General features: G+C 40.1%; 1 pseudogene; it reads right to left on the bottom strand.

Annotated features, from left to right (window-relative positions):
* Positions 1-3,484: 3,484 nt before the first annotated feature.
* On the bottom strand, positions 3,485-15,178 carry LOC142664430 (olfactory receptor 5AP2-like; annotated as a pseudogene).
* Between the last annotated feature and the right edge of the window lie 2,308 nt (positions 15,179-17,486).

The raw sequence follows: 17,486 nt of genomic DNA, 5'->3' as shown, positions 1-17,486 counted from the left end.
CAGAGGGGCCGCTGTGGATATAGTGTTTTTGGACTTTGCAAAGGCATTTGTCACTGTCCCCCATAGACGTCTAATGGGTAAATTAAGGACTATAGGTTTAGAAAGTATAGTTTGTAATTGGATTGAGAATTGGCTCAAGGACCGTATCCAGAGAGTTGTGGTCAATGATTCCTACTCTGAATGGTCCCCGGTAATAAGTGGTGTACCCCAGGGTTCAGTGCTGGGACCACTATTATTCATTAATGATATAGAGGATGGGATTAATAGCATTATTTCTATTTTTGCAGATGACACCAAGCTATGCAATATAGTTCAGACTATGGAAGATGTTTGTGAATTGCAGGCAGATTTAAACAAACTAAGTATTTGGGCGTCCACTTGGCAAATGAAGTTTAATGTAGATAAATGTAAAGTTATGCACCTGGGTACAAACAACCTGCATGCATCATATGTCCTAGGGGGAGCTACACTGGGGGAGTCACTTGTTGAGAAGGATCTGGGTGTACTTGTAAATCATAAACTAAATAACAGCATGCAATGTCAATCAGCTGCTTCAAAGGCCAGCAAGATATTGTCGTGAATCAAAAGAGGCATGGACTCGCGGGACAGGAATGTAATATTACCACTTTACAAAGCATTAGTGAGGCCTCATCTAGAATATGCAGTCCAGTTCTGGGCTCCAGTTCATAGAAAGGATGCCCTGGAGTTGGAAAAAATACAAAAGAAGAGCAACGAAGCTAATAAGGGGCATGGAGAATGTAAGTTTTGAGGAAAGATTAAAAGAACTAAACCTATTTAGCCTTGAGAAAAGACGACTAAGGGGGGACATGGTTAACTTTTCTAAATATATGAATGGCACATACAAAAAATATGGTGAAATCCTGTTCCATGTAAAACCCCCTCAAAAAACAAGGGGGCACTCCCTCCGTCTGGAAAAAGAAAGGTTCAACCTGCAGAGGCGACAAGCCTTCTTTACTGTGAGAACAGTGAATTTATGGAATAGCCTACCGTAGGAGCTGGTCACAGCAGGGACAGTAGATGGCTTCAAAAAAGGGTAAGATAATTTCCTAGAACAAAAAAATAATAGCTCCTATGTGTAGAAATTTTTTACTTCCCCTTTCCAATCCCTTGGTTGAACTTGATGGACATGTGTCTTTTTTCAACTGTACAAACTATGTAACTATATGTAACATACCCTTAGCCTTTTGGTGTGTCCTATAGCTTCTGTTACATAGTTAGTACGGCTGAAAAAAGACACATGTCCATCAAGTTCAACCAAGGGACGGGAAAAGGGAAGGGAAAAATTTCTACACATAGGAGCTAATATTTTTTTGTTCTAGGAAATTATCTAACCCTTTTTTAAAGCCATCTACTGTCCCTGCTGTGACCAGCTCCTGCGGTAGACTATTCCATAGATTCACAGTAAAGAAGGCTTGTCGCCTCTGCAGGTTGAACCTTTTTTTCTCCAGATGGAGGGGAGTGCCCCCTTGTTTTTTGAGGGGTTTTACATGGAACAGGATTTCACCATATTTTTTGTATGCGCCATTAATATATTTATATAAATTAATTGTGTCCCCCCTTAGTCGTCTTTTTTCAAGGCTAAATAGGTTTAATTATTTTAATCTTTCCTCATAACTTAGATTCTCCATGCCCCTTATTAGCTTTGTTGTTCTTCTTTGTATTTTTTCCAACTCCAGGGCATCCTTTCTATGAACTGGAGCCCAGAACTGAACTGCATAGTCTAGATGAGGCCTCACTGATGCTTTGTAAAGTGGCAATATTACATCCCTGTCCCGCGAGTCCATGCCTCTTTTAATACACGACAATATCCTGCTGGCCTTTGAAGCAGCTGATTGACACTGCATGCTGTTATTTAGTTTATGATTTACAAGTATACCCAGATCCTTCTCAACAAGTGACTCCCCCAGTGTAGCTCCCCCTAGGAGATATGATGCATGCAGGTTGTTTGTACCCAGGTACATAACTTTACATTTATCTACATTAAACTTCATTTGCCAAGTGGACGCCCAAATACTTAGTTTGTTTAAATCTGCCTGCAATTCACAAACATCTTCCATAGTCTGAACTATATTGCATAGCTTGGTGTCATCTGCAAAAATAGAAATAATGCTATTAATCCCATACTCTATATCATTAATGAATAATAGTGGTCCCAGCACTGAACCCTGGGGTACACCACTTATTACCGGGGACCATTCAGAGTAGGAATCATTGACCACAACTCTCTGGATACGGTCCTTGAGCCAATTCTCAATCCAATCACAAACTATATTTTCTAAACCTATAGTCCTTCATTTACCCATTAGACGTCTATGAGGGACAGTGTCAAATGCCTTTGCAAAGTCCAAAAACACTATATCCACAGCGGCCCCTCTGTCTAGGCTTCTGCTCACCTCTTCATAAAAACAGATCAGGTAAGTTTGACAACTTCTGTCCTTAGTATAACCGTGCTGGCTGTCACTTATAATACTATTTTTTTGTCACATAATCCTGTATATAGTCCCTCAAACATTTTCCCCACGATGGATGTTAAGCTTACTGGTCTATAATTACCCGGGGAAGACCTAGAGCCCTTTTTGAAAATAGGCACCACATTTGCCCGCCGCCAGTCCCTTGGCCCTATACCAGTCACTAGAGAATCTCTGAATATTATGAAAAGGGGGACAGAAATAACTGAACTAAGCTCTTTAAGAATTCTAGGGTGTACCCATCTGGTCCCGGGGCCTTGTGCACATTTTATTTAATTTAGCTTGGACCATATCTACATTCATTCAATTAAGTATATCAACTGATATATTAACAGCACTGGCACCGGCTACATCAGCTGCTCTTTCTTCTGTTGTATATACAGAGCTGAAAAAAAACATTTAGTAACTCTGCCTTCTCTTGATCCCCTGTGACCAACTCCCCATTACCACTATCAAGGGGTCCTACATGTTCAGACCTTGGATTTTTTGCATTTATATGCTTGAAGAATTTTTTAGGATTTGTTTTACTATCCTTGGCCACCTGCCTTTTTTGCTAATTTTATTAAATTTCTGTCAGCTGCCATTTGTACAATCACTCCCAAAATGGCAGCTGGACACAAATAGCAATTTTAAGACACCTTTTCCTGGCTTATAGCAAAAAATAGGGAGGGGGTGAGATTCCCTCCCACATTTACAGCAGCTGTGAGTCATGTTGCTTTGCCTTATTCACCTTGCTGTAATTCTGGGAAGTGCCCCCTCAAGCGGCCATCATAGGAAAACATGTCCAATTATTATTTAATTTTTAATTCTTTCCACCATGTGGAAGAAAAAAAATACATATATACACAGCAAAAAACTTAAATATAATAGAAATAAGTAACTTACTTAAAAAAAAACAACGTTTAATTTGCGACACATTGCCTTTAAACTACGTGGGAGCCTGAGGAGGGGAATAAACTACTGGACACCAGGTACTTGACTCAGATATGTGCCTATTAAGCCGTCCACTTCCATAGGCCACCAGAGGTGTTCCCATTAACGCTTTTACTACCGATGACCACCAGATATAGCATCATGTACAGCAGAAGTTTTGTGCTGAGCACAAAAGCCCCAAGAATCCTCTGCAAATTTTTATTTTTGTTACCTGCAGATTTTGCCTTGCATTTCTTTTCTTGATTTGACAGCAGATTTGAGCCTTTACATTGATCAGTGAAATCTGAGGCCAAAACTGCAGCTATATTCTGCAAGATATAAAAGGCACATACTATCCTATGTAGATCTATTTCCACATCATGTAAATAGGCTTTAGATAAATCCTATGCAGTTGTGTGAAACAAGTTTCCAACGTGAAAAATTTCCCAAAGGAAATCTGCTGTGTGTGAATTTGAGGGGGTGGGTTGGCACCATTTCAATTTTCGCTTCAGGCAGCAGAAAGGCTTGGTATATCCCTGCCAATGTTTACTGGTTACATGGGTTGATGAACAGAAGCATGCCCGCCAGAGTATCCCTGGTCCTCCGGTGGGCCAGTCCAGCAATGCCATAGATTGTGTAATACAAAAAGTCTCTATCAGGTACATGAGGCGTTAGCCTAGATATAGTCGCTCCTCGGGGGCAGGGCCATATTATATTTCTTGTGTTGGGAAATAGTGTAGACGTTTTCATGCAATTCCTTTTATACACACAATGTAGTTCTTATTGTTTTGGTCAATAATATAAATTTATTTCAGAATTAATTTAATAAACTTGTTCTCTTTCCTGGAATAATACAGCAAGGATTCCCCAGTGAACAGTATGAGAGGGTCTGCTGCAAAACTTCTACTACTATCTATAGAAGCTACAAAATGAGACTCCTGTACTGATCATTGCTGATCACAAGGATTTTCCGCAGCTGGACATCCAAAGCAGATGGTCTTTGCTGGACAATTCCTTACTAATTATAAAAAAAATCTTACTGTCTACAGCCACCACTAGGAGAAGCCTAGGAACTTACTGTACATGGATTTATAATGCATACACGCTAAGCTCCCCCTAATGGTGGCTGAAGGCAGTCAGAATTGTATCATTTACCTCTGATGTTACAGAGGATATGGAGCCCTTTACTATTGTAAAGATATTAGTATGAAATTAGCACAAAACAGAATTTCGACCTAAAAAATAGAAAAGTGGAATATATAAAATATGTGGATAGTTTCAGATGAAATGTTTTTCTTCATTACAATAAAATAAAGGAGACGACACAAGGTTATAATTAATCATTTATTTCTAACAATTATTATTATTATTGCCCTATCATTACTATTATTATACTATTCTTATTATTACGATTAGTTTTTATTATTACCATCATTACTATTATTATTATTATTACTACCATTACTATTATTGTGCTATTATTACTATCATTATACTATTCTTATTATTAAACACAGAAAATGTCTCACAGGAAACATGGGTATTTTGGTGGGAACTAAAAGTCTCAACCACCTATATTGGTTGCTAGAGATAGGACTCGAACAATAGTATATATACTAGAGGAAAAAAAAAAAAAAGAGAGTCCATTACTATCAAATTTTAGCAAAAGTAGAAAATTTCTTTATTGTAAACACAATGAGAGAATCTAAAAAACAATCCTATATCTGGATCAGCATTTTACATGCACATTAACAATGTTGTATACAGAGAGTATGTAAAGCATGGAAAATATCCTAGTTCAAGTATACGGATTGAATATATTTCCGCTCAAATAGGTACATGTCAGGAAAGAGAAAAGATGCAAGAACTCACTATAGGAGTTTAAGAAAAGATGAACTGACAAGTACAATCAGTATGTGTAAGACCCAACAAGACCTTAGTGGTACACTTACCAATGCTAAGTGACATTTGTTGCGTGACCCAGAGGGAGAGATAGCAGGAGATAGACCTCTCCTGACCTCTCCTGCTGGATCCAAGTCTCCTGCTACATGTCCATAACAGGGAAGGAAAAAACAAGACACTGACCTCCAGAGAACTGCTGCCCGCTGCCATCCTGTACACGTCCTGAACTGCAAAATCACAAGCTGGAACCCAAAAAAGAGATTTAGTCACAGATCTGATAAAGACACGAACACTGCAGCTTTCCACATGTACTGATAGTGAATGTCCGCTCAGGTGTCGGACCCCCATGATCAAATACTGTTGCACTATCCCAGAAAAGTTAGTGTAAGTCCCGGAGATCCCCTTTAATCTACTAATATATCTTTGTAACAGTCAGCGATCAGTTTTCCCCACACAGAGTTCCAAATCCCCTGCAAAACCCAAATGAGATGTAGTTACCTTCAGCCACCACTGGGGAGCGTAGGGGAACACTGCAAACTGTTTTATTAGTGCAATGTACAAACAGTATTCAGTAATCTCCTGAGCTCCCCCTAGTGGTGGCTGTTGACAGTTATAATGTTATTCTCAATGCAGGGGATTTTGAGCTCTGTATCATAAATATAGAGCGCTGATCAATATAAAGATTTATTAAGAACTTAATCAGCACCTAAAAATGACATGATTATAAAAGGAGGACATTCAGTTTACATTTAGGAGGCGTCATTTCTACATATTACACAGGGTTCACTTTATCTTGTTTTTTATAATCCATTTGTCACTCAGAGGATGCAAAGAATTATATTCATTAAATAAAGATGATTTTTGGACTGTAACTTTGGATTTGTCCACTTATATTTATATGCAGTGATAATACATTGAAGTGTGGCCCTTACTGGGTATTTATAGGGTCCCCACATAGAAGAAGGACCAATATAGGTAATACCAGACACAAAGCAGAGTGCCCACAACCAGTTCCAGCAGGTCTTCCCATCACACAGCCAGAGAATTAATGATACATTTCTGGTTTCCTGCACCAGCCACTAGGGGGAGTACACTGCACCAATATTTATACAGCTCATATTGAAATTATAGGGAGCAATATAAATACATATATAGCAGCTCCCCCTAGTGGTGGCTGCCAACAGTCTTTGGAGGACATTTGTCTTAGTAGGATTTAGGAGAAATAATAAAATCCTCATCAAATTTCTAATAATGTGAGTGAAGGATCATGGGAGACGAGATAAATCAGCGTCAGTTATATGACATTATGGGATGTGAGGACTCACCCACGTCCGTCTTCACTCCGCGTTGTCCTGTAACAAACTGAGGACCACTGACTTGTTTTTTCAAGTTCAAACCCAGCGATATCATTGGCTGCTGACCAGTGACAAAATTTAAAGGGACATGCCGCTCTTATATTAATAGACTGCATCTAATCTCTGTGTTATACTTCTGTTTATAACATGAGGCTGTGGAGATAATCTGTGGGGACAGCTCAATATCAGATCAGAACATTATATTATTACACTATCAATGTACCATGAAGGATTTTATAAAATTACAGGTTTTTTAAAATTATGACTTCTTTTTAACCCCTTCCTGATCAGGTAATTTGGGGTCTCTGATTATATCCTGAGGTTTTCATCTTATCATTACAGTGGTCTGGTTTTTTCTACATCTTTATTATACAGGGAAATGAGGGGCAAATAATAAGACCTTAGTGGTTCAGGGTGTGGTGGGGTGTACAGCATCAGACGGCGGCTCCATTCGTATATTATTACGTGACTCTATATTATCGCTGCTGTATACTTGGTTCTGTATCTGTACATTGGACTCGATTCTGCAGTGGTTCTGTTACATTATGTTAATTCTTCATACTCATGTATTCAGAGGGGTGAGCAGGAACTAAAATCGTATCGTAATGACCGACCTTAGGGGTGTGTGATCCGTGCAGTCACACAGGGTGCTACAGCTGCCCATGCTGTAGGGGGCACCACATTTTGCCCTTTCACTTGCAATTTTAAGTATGAGCTGTATGGCAGCATTATTTATACATTGTGTAGCACTATTATTAGATGACTTTATATACTTGTATACCTATTTTTTATTTTACAGTTTGTCTCATGGGAAGAGGGGAATGGTCGATACACGGCCACCATGATTGTGCTACAGCTGTGGCGCACATTCGGCTTGCGACACATCGGAACTTCAGAAGAACTTTTCCTGCATCGTGCGGGGTGCTGCCGAAGCCCGGGCTGTTGCTAACAGCCTCGGGCTTCAGGGCAATGATCGGAGACCACTAGCGGTGGTCTCCGATCATATATAACCCCTCAGATGCGGCGCTCAATAGCGGGTGCCGCATCTGAGTGATTTTAGAGCACGCTCTCTAACCCCACTGGTACCCTGTGTTCATCGCGGGGTTTCCGATGGTTTTTATGGCAGCCTGGGGGCCTAACAAAGGCCCGGCCTAACAGATGCCTGTTTTATACTGACAGGCAATAATACGCTCAATACAGAAGTATTGCAGTGTATTATAATAGCGATCAAAAGTTTGCACAGTAAAGTCCCCTAGTGGGACTAAAAAAAAAAGTTAAATAAAGTCTGAAATAAATAAAAGTCCCAAGTAACAAAAAATTAAAACCCACTTTTTCCTCTTACAAAGTACTTTACCATGAAAAAAAGTTACTCATATTTGGTATAGCCGCGTCCGTAACGAACCCAACTATAAAAATATTACATTACTTAACCCGCACAGTAAAATATAAAATACACCAGTTTTTTGTTCATCCTACATTCAAAAGATGTGACAAAAAGTGATCAGTCGCATGTACTCCAAAATGGTACCAATAAAAACTACAAGTCGTCCCGCAAGAAAAAAAGCCCTCAAACAGCTGCATCTGTCAAAAAATAAAAAAAAGTTCTGGCTCTTAAAATACGGCAACACAAAAACAAATAATTTTGAAAAAAAACAAAAGCGTGTTTTTTTACTGTGTAAAAGTAATTAAACTTATTGATTTTAATACAAACAATTACACACACAAATCGGGAAAAATGTGTCACGATAATAAAAACATGACAAGAAGGGCACAGCCCAAACAGGAGAGTGAACATCACAAGCGCAAAATACAATCACATCAGTCTGAGGAAGCCAAAAGGAAATGAGCATAGTAACAAAAAGAAAAGAAAATACACCAAGCCCCCCCAGACCTCCTAAAATGCAATGGTAAGAACATGTATGCGCAATCACAGGAAGCAAAGACCACTCACAATAGACACAATGAGGGAAGGAAAAGATAGAATGGGAAACAAACACAGCAAAGGAAAAGAAAGGGAGGTCGTGGCGAACCTGGACTCCAGCACATGAACATCCCAGATAAAATGAGAAGAAGCAGCCATGCGCCTGTCAGAGACGAGGGTAGAGCATAAACCCTAATACACCGGCCTGTAGTCCCTACAGTGACGAAGTCTCATGGGAAAGGATGATTTTCTCAGGCCACTGCATTGCGATAGGTGGAAGAAGAGAGAAACGTTAGCCAGTGAGACCAGGTATCCTTGTACCGTATATAAGTGGCCGGAGAATGAGCCAGAAGGTGTTCCATTCGCTGTAATCACTCATCCAGCAGCTGAGGGTCTGCCGTTTTCCCACTTACGAGGGATAACTGATTTGGCAGCTTGGAGAAGATGTCTAATTAAAGAACATTTGTAAATGGGTAGAGGCATAGGAAACATAAATTAAAAAAAGGACCGCCTGAGGGGAATTAGGGACCAAAACCCCAGTCACTTCCACTATAATTTTAAGAACTGCCTCACAAAAACTCTGCAAATTAGAGCATCTCCACCAAATGTGAGACATGGAAGCCCCCGACGCCCCGCACCGCCAACACTCGACAGGTACAGACGAGTACCATCTGTGCAGGGCAGCAGGAACTCGATACCACCTAGAAATAATTTTGTAGCTGGTTTCCTGGGCTTGGGTGGCTATTGGGGCCTTCTGGGAAAGGTAGAAACACCGTCTCCATTGAGCGTCAGAGTAGGTCGCGTCCAGTTCTGTCTCCCAGGCCCTGCAGAAGAATGAGAGATGAGGGGGATCGCTGGGATAGGAGTAGTCTATAGAGTGTGGAGATGGCGTGCGCAGGGGACCGGGTGGAAACACATAACCGCTCAAAATCAGTAAGCGGCCGGTGAAGATGAGCCTAACGCTTAGTGACACTATAAAAATACTTTAACTGGGAGTATGCAAATATATGACGGGGTGACGGTGTATCAACTGGGCAGATCGTGGCCAGTGAAAGCAGAGATACATCAGAGAGAACCTGAGTGACATACATGGGGTTGGTGGAAGACCTACCCAGGAAGGAGAGACGCGCCTCACCGGCTGGAAAGGCGTGGTTGTCATTGACGGGAGTCAAAGGACCCAATGGGTCAACTAGTGAGCCTGACTTCCCAGGAGGACCGTAGTGCCAAGAGGGGATGGAAAACGACAAAGGAGGCGGAAGTCGGTCTATTCCCAGGCAGGGTCTAAGGCAAAGTAGAAAGGGTACGAGTACACAACTGTTGGGCTAAACGGACCCATAGTTTAGAGTCATGATTGTGGAAAAAGTGTAGGACTCGAGCATGAGTTGACGCAAAATAGTAAAGGCGACAATCCGGCAGACCAACCCCACCTGCACCCCTGGAGCGAGTAAGAATCGTCCTACTCAGGCAGGGACGACCCACTGGCCATATGAAGGAACCAAAGCATTGTTGGATACGTAGCCAATAAGAGGATGGGATGGAGATAGGGATAGTCTGCAGGAGGTAGAGCAGTCTGGGGAGAAGTGACATTTTAATGATATTAATATGGCCAAACCAAGAGAATTCCTTTTTATTCCAAGAGGCGAGGTCTGTGCGAAATTTGGCTAATAAAGGGATAAAGTTATTGGGGAACAGTTGGGAGAGATCAGAGCTTATACGCGTACCCAAATATGTTATACCCTTAGCAGGCCAGGAGAAGGAGAAATTATTTTTGATGAGCGATATTGTCGAGGATGGAAGGGATACATTCAGCGCCTCAGACGTGGAGAAATTAATCTTAAAATTTGACCATACTCCAAAGCGGGACAGCTCTGACATCAACGAGGGAAGCGAAACATGCGGGTCCGTGAGATAAGCCAATAGGTCATCAGCAAAGGTAGAACACTTATATTCAGTCCCAACTATGACAACGCCCTTTATATCCGAGCTGTTCCGAATGGAGGCCATAAGATGTTCCATAACGAGGACATACAACAATGGGGATAGAGGGCAACCCTGCCTGGTACCATTATGAATAGCAAACGGAGCAGAAAGGGAGCCATTTACTTTTAGTTGGGCGGACGGAGAATGATAGAGGGCCATTATTTTACTCATAAGGGAAGGTCCCAATCCTATATGTTGAAGAGTTTGGTGAAGGGCAGGCCAGGAGATCCTGTCAAACGCCTTTTCATCATCTAGGGACAGGATCATGAGGGGGATGTGATGAGTCTGGGCATGGTGGACAACATGTACAGTTATTTTTATATATTTTTCTAGACAACGTGTTCGCACGTAGCGGATACACTGCGAAATAACACGCACCGCATCCGCCCTGTGCACCGCAAGGAATTCTGTGCGAAAAACTGCAGACATCTCATCCATGTGACCACTGCTACAGCCCGTGATTGGCTGCAGCGGCGATCACATGGGATAAAGAGTCATCCCAGAAGGATGAAACACAGACTCCTAGGTAAGTTTAATTTTTTATTTTTTTCTGAGTTCCGTTTTTGGGGTGGGATCGTTGCGAATCCACAGCAAAAAACTGAACAACTGCTATTTGATGTGGGAATAACATCCCCATTGAATTCAATGGGGAAATCCCGCAACATGTAAGCAGCGTTTACGTAAAGAAAATTGACATGCAGCGGAATGAATTTCCGAGCGGTATTTCCGCAGTGTGTGGATGAGATTTGTTCAATTTCTTCCACTTTCTTCCACTTTGCTGCTACTGTATGTGCTGCGGATCTTCCGCAATGAATTCCGTTGTTGAAAATTCGCAATATTTACGCAATTTGTGAACTGGCCCTAAAAGTATTTTTCATGGAAAAAAAATGTTTTTGCATCACCACTTTCCGAGCTTTACCTTTTTTATTTTTCCGTCAACATCAAATTTAGGGCTCCTTTTTTGTGGGACAAGTTATATTTTGAAATGGTACCTTATTTGGGTACATATAACTCTTTTATTAACTTGTAGTATTTTTTTTAGAGGGTTAATATGAAAGCGGCTTTTTTTTTTTTTACATTACTCTACATCATTCACTGTGCGGTATAAATAACACTAACTTTATTATATGGGTCGTTACGAATGCTACGATACCAAATACATATACTGTATATTTTTAATACTTTTACTATTTTTGCACTGTAAGTCTATTTTTTAATGTATTGCTTTTTCACTTCAAACCTTTGTAATTTTTTTTTAAATTAATTTTATTTCATAATTTTTTATTTTCTTTAGTCTTACAATAGGATTTAAATGTGCAATTCTCTGATTGATTCAATAATACATGGAAATACTTCTGTATTAAGTAACCTATTAGTCAGATACGCATGGCAGTCGCGCGGGCATTTTTAGGGTCGCGGATGCCATGATGGCGGATGTCATGAGCCCACCCCCCTCTGTCTAAACCTTTAGATGCAGCTGCCACTATTGACTGACATCTAAGGGGTTTAACCGTTAAATTGAGTTTACTTACAGACAGTACTCGTACCTTCACCACGTAACAACCTGGCGGTTCATTAGATTGACTTGGTTGCTTAAGTCATGGGCATGAAGGAGTTAGAAGGACACTCCAGGCAAAATGGATACACTGTTACAGCTATAGCATTGCCTGAGGGGGTGGAGCATGACACAGGGATTCTCTCATTGGATATTCTTTGAATCCTTGTGTCATGCTCCGCCTCCTTTTGCCTTACACTAAGCATATCAGTCTTTTTAAGGTAATGTAACTAGCCTAATTAAGGTACATATAAAATATTAATATGATAAACATTTACATTGAATTAAATTTTTTTTTTTAATGGTAACATAAGTAATAAAAAATATTTTCCCAAGATCCATAGATTTTCTTGTAACCAGTGATAAGTGTATTATTTTAAATATTTTTAAGGCAAGGAAGATCGAAAAACACAATTTTCAATTGTCAACTGATCAAACTTCATAGCACAACATTTTTTCTTGTTGGTATCAAAACCAGTTATGTGTTACATTACTCATTGTTTTTTTGATGGCTTCTTGAATATCCTTGTTCCTTATACTGTAGATAATGGGATTCAACATAGGAGTCACCACTGTGTAGAGGATAGTCACAACTCTATCCTGCTCTGAAGAAGGATCGAGGATGTAAATGCATAGGCATGATGGCACCATAGTAGAGAGATACCACTAGTATGTGTGAGGCACATGTCAAGAACACCTTCTGACGTTCCTTACTGGTCCGGAACTTGAAGACAGTTATGGTAATGCAAAGGTAGGACAAAAGAATTAACAAGTCAGAACCAAGAGCAACTATAGCACCTGAGATGTACTCTGCCACCTCATTGAACCAAATATCTCGGCAAGAAAGTCGAAAGAGTGGCGGCATCTCACAGAAAAAGTGACTAATGAAGTTGGACTTACAGTAGGGCAGCTGAAAGGTTAAAAATGTGAGAATAAATAAGTTTAGAAAACTCAAAATCCAACATCCAGTGACCAGACCTACACAGAAAACAAAGATCTACTGCTCTTTCTGGATATAACCACTACTATGTATTTATGTGTTACTATACGTAGATGGCGCTATTGTGCTACAACATCTTTATGAATTTGAGCCCTCTGTTTAATGGATAGTATGATATTGCAGCATAACAGGGATAAAAGGCTATGTGTAATGTGACTTTTGATGAATTTATCCAGCAGCTATGTCAATGCAGTGAATATCGGGAGTTACCTCTGCTTCTGTATGTATATTGGTTTTGGGAAATAGCTGGATGCTACTTCCCTATAATATAGCACGTATTTTTGGTACAGAGCACTATATCTCTTGGTATGGTTGTGATACTGTATCAGGGTATATATGTAAATTTTAACATTCGGTCTTTTCCGATGTCACTTTATATACACTCTTTGGTGTATCCTAAATACTTCACATTCAATTTATGTTCAACAGAATACTACCGTATTTGTGTTGACATATCATACACAATTACTTATATGTAATTCTAAAATTGTTTTCACGGTATTGCTTTTATACAGTATGTATGTGTATTGCTGTATATAACACTTTTTTATTTATTTATTATTGATTTTTTCATTATTTTTTGTATTTTATTTTATATTTTCTATGTATTATTTAATATTCATCCCGAGTGTTTTTTACTGTGTATTCACATATGCTACTAATAAGGATGTCCATAACCCAAACTGGCCTTACAGTTATACTATTATGCTGATAGAATTTCTGAAATATGATGAACAGTATCATGCTCTATTCCTAGAATTGGTAGTACTCCCAGGTAGAACCCACTTACCTCCCTGATGATGTGCGCTTGCTCGGTGGTACGGCCCGCGGCGGTGCCTGCCCCCTTCGGCTTCTATGCGCGCACTGCGCATGTCCGGAACTCCCGTCACGCGTCGGGACTCCGGATGTGCGCTCCAGCGTGCGGGGCCGGATGTGGGGCATGCCTTGCTTCCGGTCGCGTCATCGGACAAGCGCCGACCTCCATCTCGGCGATAATGTGGATTCACTGGGGTAGATGCACACACTATATAAAGACCACACATATTGTGGGTTGAATGTACCCCCTGAGGAAGCGACTAAGAACAGCGAAACGCGCGTTGGGGTTTTCTGTGGGCGCCGCAGCACGGACGTGCATCAATACCTCTGACTTTTCTCTGAAATGGGTAAGACTGCACTGCTATAACTACTCACTATTTTCTCTACTGATCCTCCCGGTGTGACTATCTTTTGACTTAAATAGTATCTTTTATACGTACATACCTGAGAGGACACTGTGGATGATCAGTATACAATCCACATGGATATAATATATTATAATTATTTTTGTGGGTAGTATATACTGGTTTGCGGTATACACCTTTTCGTCTGTATTACATAAAATTGTTCTGTGCTGAATGTCGTGCCATAGTACGAGTACTAGAGTCTTTGAATGATGTGTTTTTAAATGTATGGTATTTTGTATTAATAAAACTGATATATTCTTATATACTCCTGATTATATGCTATATTTTTTCTTCGGTATGGTTCTATATTACGGAGCAGTCTATCCGATACATTATGGGGGGAAGTTGGTCTGTTAAACTTTACCTAGCCTGTAACCAATATATGCTTGGAGTCTATTTATCTACAGTCTCCTGTCCATGATAGATGTGTAATATAATGGGTTACAGATAGCAGTATACCTATCATAGGCCATGACGGCCAGTAGAAGACATTCAGTGCCACTCAAAGCCAAATAAAAAAATACATCTGTGTTGCACATCCCACTAAGGAAATACTCCTGTCCGGGGATATTGTGTTTTGTAAAACTTTTGGGACTACGGTTGAGGAAAAGCAGATGTCAATCATCGAGAGGTTACTCAAGAAAAAGTACATAGGGGTCTGAAGTCCGTGGTGGAGTCGAACCATAAGAATCAGTAAGACGTTTCCCGACAACGTTATCATGTACATCATTGAAAACATCCAGAATAAAATAATCTGTAGACCAAAAATTTTGGAAAGTCCCAGAAGAATTAAAGTACTCACCAATGTTTGGTTTACATTCTTCACAGCATTGTCCAACATATTGTTTGTTTTTTTTGGGATGAAATTCGAAATGAATGTAAGATGAAGTATAGTAATTAGGTTTAGCGTATACTTGCATAACTATTGTTAAGATTTATGGAAAATAAGAGTCAATGGATTATTGGCACCGATAAAAGCAACATAAAAAAGTACAAAAACAGTAATTGTGAGTAATTGTGTGTATCAGAATCCTCAAAAACATAACACTGAGATACTTCTAGGCTCCACAAATACTATATGGTCTTCGGTTACCCATGAATGGTAGTGGGTAACACTAGTATAAGAATTGACCTGGTCTTATACGATAAAGTTGGTGAAGCCAAATTGTCGATGGTAGATATTTCCCGTAATTGGGACAGATAGCACTGTCATGATGTCATTCCTGAGATGTTCACAATCTAAGTTGTGGTTCCATCCGCCCTGTGTAATGAATGAATCCCTGGTAAAATTTAAGAGCAGACTCTATTTTAAACAGTATATCCCTTCAAAACGTGCCAGATATGGAATCAAATTGTATAAGTTACGCGAAAGCAGCACGGGCTATACATTGGATTTTCATGTCTACCAGGGGGAAGGACAGTCAGATCTTCAAGGTTTCTCACCAGAAATCAGAACAAGTGGCAAGATTGTCTGGGAGTTAATGGGGCCGATTGCTCCACAAAGGCTACAAGTTATATGTGGACAACTATTATTCGGTCATCCCCCTATTCCAAAAACTCCAAGCGGCCAACACAGAGGCCTGTGGTACTATCCGGCATAAAAGAAAGGGATTTCCAGTTGCTCTAAAGAGAAAAAACCTTAAAAAAGGGGAATCTACTGCTCTCCGTTGCCGCAATATACTAGTGCTTCACTATCGCGATAAAAAAGACGTGTTCGTGTTGACTACTGTGCATACTGATGCCACTATGCCAACTAAAGAAAAGAGGTCGTCCAATAAAATTCAAAAACCCATATGTATTATTGATTACAACAAAAACATGGGTGGGGATGACCTCTCTGACCAGGTCTTGAAGCCATATGAAGTTATGTGCAGATCTTAAACCTGGTATAAAAAAAATTGTCTATCTACATATTTCAGATGGCAGGTTACAATTCACATGTCCTGTATAAACAGTCAGGTGCCAGACAGACATCTCAGACGTATTAGGAAATTATTTTTGAAAAAAATCCTGTTTACTGCCAGAGGCCCCACTCTTCCCTTGGAATCAGAGGAAGTGCGTAGGCTTAGAGCAGCACTATGTGGCACCTATCCCTGCAACAGCAAACCAAAAATATCCACAGAGAAAATGCTGTGTCTGCCCCAAAAGAGGCATAAGGAGGGTTACTCGTTATCATTGCCCCGATTGCCCTTCCCCGCCACCCCTGTGTCTCATTGACTGCTATAGAACCTACCACACTGAGGTCCACTGGTAATTCCCATCAGCAAATTTAGAAATATAGGTCATCATTCTTTTATTATTTTTTCCTTATTTTGTGTTTTCATACAAACATAGCCACTTATACTGACGAGGGTGGTGGAATAACTTCTGCTTTCTGGAAAAAAAAAAAGTGCCAATATTCCATTAGACCCCCTCCTTGAATACTATAAGTGGAGAACTGTCACTTCTGATGTTTTTACTCCATAGGTGGAATACAAAGACAGTGTGGCATCAAAAAATGGTTCATGCAAAAAAGGCAACTTGAACGTTAAAAGGTACATGTTTCCCTCTGGGCGTCATAACATGGCCAAAAAGCGGGTACATGCACAAGTGTGGTATCGTTTTGCTCAGCAGAAGTTGCCGTATAGTTAATATGGGGATTTTTTTTACCATGAGGTGTGGTGTGTACAAGAAAAATGACACTGAATTGACACCATAGTAAAAAAAAAAAAAGTGGCCATTTTAATTTTTTTGTGTCATCCTTTAACAAAATTAGAAAAAAAATAAAAGTACCACTTTTGTAATGTGCCCCTTTTTGAATACCATAAGTGGTCTACTTTACTAAATGGTGTACTCTGCTGGCCACTTTTGATGTTTTGGTACCACAGGTTTATCGCAAAGGCACATCTAGTTTTGGTATCCTCAGGGTCTGTGATGCTAATAATCTACATATTCCTATCAGTTATCAGCAATGTGGACTACAGAAGGACGTCTCACTTTACCACATGACATTCCCGGTTCCCCCGTCACTATACATATTCCTATCAGTCATCAGCAATGTGGACTACAGAAGGACGTCTCACTTTACCACGACATTCCCGGTTCCCCCGTCACTATACATATTCCACAGTGATCACAGCGTTCTGTATTTACTGAGTGGAAGAAATTGG

Source organism: Rhinoderma darwinii, chromosome 12, assembly GCF_050947455.1.
Source record: "Rhinoderma darwinii isolate aRhiDar2 chromosome 12, aRhiDar2.hap1, whole genome shotgun sequence".
NCBI classification, from domain to species: domain Eukaryota; kingdom Metazoa; phylum Chordata; class Amphibia; order Anura; family Rhinodermatidae; genus Rhinoderma; species Rhinoderma darwinii.
The sequence above is the reverse complement of the archived record's forward strand: the minus strand, read 5'-3'. Positions and strand labels throughout refer to the sequence as shown.